Source organism: Vulpes vulpes, chromosome 2, assembly GCF_048418805.1.
Source record: "Vulpes vulpes isolate BD-2025 chromosome 2, VulVul3, whole genome shotgun sequence".
NCBI lineage: Eukaryota > Metazoa > Chordata > Mammalia > Carnivora > Canidae > Vulpes > Vulpes vulpes.
Window position 1 is genome coordinate 3,631,280 of NC_132781.1, and position 3,432 is coordinate 3,634,711.

Genomic DNA, 3,432 nt, shown 5'->3' on the forward strand with positions numbered 1-3,432 from the left:
ATATCATAATGTAGTAGCTAAAAAAACAAAACAAACCCCTGAGGCTTATGTCAGTGTTAGCCATTGTCAAATTAATATTGGTCATTTCTACCAGGTACAGTCTTTATGAACTGGATAGGAAGCTGGTAGCTCATAATTTTTTCCCAGCTTAATTGACAAGAACATTGTGAGTAGTTTTGTGAAACAGTGGGGAGGGAAAATGAGACAGAAAATCCCACAAACAAAGAAGGTGGGAGGACCCAGAGGTGGGAGGGAGGCAAGCTGTGTTGGGTTTATGGGTTGTTAAATTCTCCGGATCAAAGGTCTCCCTGCTTAACCTGAAAAGGTGACCCTCCTGAGAGCTCTCCTCTTACAACACTGGGGAGTGGCAAACTTTTAGATCTTTGCCCCACGTGACAATGCAGAACAGCACTTGCTTGTTTTAAGTCGTATCTCTTAGATAAAAAGACTGATCCTCTCAAATCTATCACCTTTATCTTGCTTGTGAATTATCCATTTGTGTCTTTACCCACTTTACTGTTAGGTTACCTATATTTTTCCTATTGCATGGTGAGTTTTTTTTTTTCTTTTCTTTTTGGTTTTTGTAAAGGTTTTACTTATTTATTCATGAGAGACACAGAGAGAGGCAGAGACACAGGCAGAGGAAGAAGCAGCTCCCTGCGGGGAGCCCGATGCAGGACTCGATCCCAGGACCCCAGGATCACAATGTGAGCCAAAGGCAGATGCTCAACCACTGAGCCACCAGGTGCCCCTCTAAAGGAATTTTTATAGGTTAAAGTGGACATACGGGATCCTGGGGTTCAGGCTAGGATTGCCTTTTGCCCTTAGCAAAGTATTAACATCAAGGCAGCTGAGTCCCGAGAGGAAGGTCACTCTACCTGTTTCAGGGATTTGTCAATGGGCTATAGATAGTAAGTAAGGAAATTTAATAATTTCTCTTCTGCCTTTGTTTCCCACATCATTGATCCTTTCAGAAGTATATCAATGGAAGGTACGTGGAAAGGGTTCAGATTGGTTTGCCAAGATCTGGCCAGTTGGCCCCACACTGGTAAGCAGCTTTGAACAGAGGCAGGTTTGAAGCACCACTTTTATCACATACTAAACACCCCTATGTACTGGGACCCATCTCTGGGATCCCGCTCAGTCTCAGTTCTGCCCATGGGTCTGTCTGCCTGTTCCTGCTCCAGCTGGATTCTTTTACAGGCGAATACATGGAGGCCCAGAATCGCTGGTAGAAGTCTGGAAAGGACAGGGAGACAGGGAGTGAAACCAACTCCAGGAACAGAGCCCTGAGTAGCTCCCGGGTGCTAGGCAACCGGAGAGGGCCCCCACCTGCTCCACAAAGTCAGAAAGGAGAATTCTAGAGGGCTTCCATGCCACACAACAGCTTCAAGAGAGTTTGAAGGACTAAAGGCCAGAGAAAGACAGAACTCTGAGTCCCTGAGGGCATCACCGATAGCCCAGACCTGGGTGTCCAGGAGGGTGGGGAGGGGGGCAGTGACAAATGTAGGAGAGAACAGGGCAGGACAGGGAGGGTGGGTGCAGCTGACCCGGGGGCAAACGCCCCCCTTCCCTCCTCAAAATGGTGTCCCAGCAACGGCAAATCCTGCAGCCTACGGGGAAAATCTATGTGTCCTCCATCTGTGTCGGGAACAGGGTGTTCTGAGGTCACTTCCCGAGCTGCAGGGGTGGCTGAGAGGCGCCTCTCACATCCGCAGACCAGAAATAAGAGGACTTCTCAGCGCTCCAGCCCCAGGCGGGCTGCTGGCTTCTATTCTTTTAATGATAATGTTTTGGAAACTTTTTTTTTTTTTTTTAATTAAGTCGGCTCCACGCCCAATATGGAGCTGGAAGTCCCAACATTGAGATTAAGAATGTCATTCTCTATCATGCTCTACTGACTAGGCCAGCCAGGTGCCCCTGGAAGCTTTTTATTGTATCCTTTTAAATTAAAGAAAATTTGCAAGAATAGTACAAGGAGTACTCGTGTATACTCTACATAGATTTTGTTTACATGCTGCCCATACACACATATGTACATATGTAGAGAGAGAAAGAGAGAATATATATATGTATATATATTTATAATATATGTGTATATGTGTATTTTTTACCTGAGCAATTTAGAAGTAAGGTGAAGGTAATTATGCCATTTTACCCCTCTCTCATGTAACCACAAAACAATTGTCAAAATCAGAAAGTTTAACATTAATAAAGTTATATGTATAATGAGCTTATACAACTCAACATCAAAAAAAGAAAATAGCTCAGTTAAAAACTGGGCAGTGGACCTGAATAGACATTTTTTCAAAGAAGACATACGGATGGCCAACAGATGCATGAAAAGATGCTCGACATCACCAATTATCAGGGAAATGCAAATTAAAGCCACAATGAGGTACCACCTCCCACCTATCAGAATGGCTAAAATAAAAAAAACCCACAAAATATAGCAAGTGTTGGAGAGGATGTGGAGAAAAAGGAGCCCTCGTGCACTGTTGGTGGGAATGCAGACTGGCCCAGCCACTGTAGAAAAACAGTATGAAGTGTCCTCAAAAAATTAAAATAGAAATAGGTATGATCTAGCAATTCCACTACTGGGCATTTACTCGAAGAAAATGAAAACAATAATTTGAAAAGATGCATGAACCCCGACGTCTATTGCAGCATGATTTACAGTAGTCAAGATATGGAAACAGCCCAAGTGTCTACTGACTGATGAATGGATGAAGAAGATGTGGTATACATGTACAATGAAATATCACTCAGCCATAGAAAGATGAGATCTTGCTATTTGTCACAACATGGATGGACCTAGAGGTATTATACTGAGTGAAATAAGTCAGAGAAAGACTAATACATATGATTTCACTGATATGTGGAGTTTAAGAAACAAAAACAAAAAAAAAAAAAAAGAAGGGAAAAAAGACACAAAGGAAAAAGCCAGACTGTTAAATACAGAGCACACAGTGGTGGCGGCTAGAGGGCAGGTGGGTGGGGGGATGGGCCCAATAAAGGGGATTAAGAATCCGCTTATCGTGATGAGCACTGAGCAATGAACACAATTGCTGAGCCTTACATTGTACACCTGAAACAGAACACTGTATGTTAATTATGCGCCAATAAAAGAAATCACAAAGCCATTTTTAAAAAGCCATAGAAATAGCTATCCAGTCCACAGCGTATTTTTTTAAAATTTTTATTTATTTATGATAGTCACAGAGAGAGAGAGAGAGAGAGAGAGGCAGAGACATAGGCAGAGGGAGAAGCAGGCTCCATGCACCGGGAGCCTGACGTGGGATTCGATCCCGGGTCTCCAGGATTGCGCCCTGGCCAAAGGCAGGCGCCAAACCGCTGCGCCACCCAGGGATCCCCACAGCGTATTTTTTATATTAAATCAAAATGTTTACAGTAATAGAAGCACTTATATTA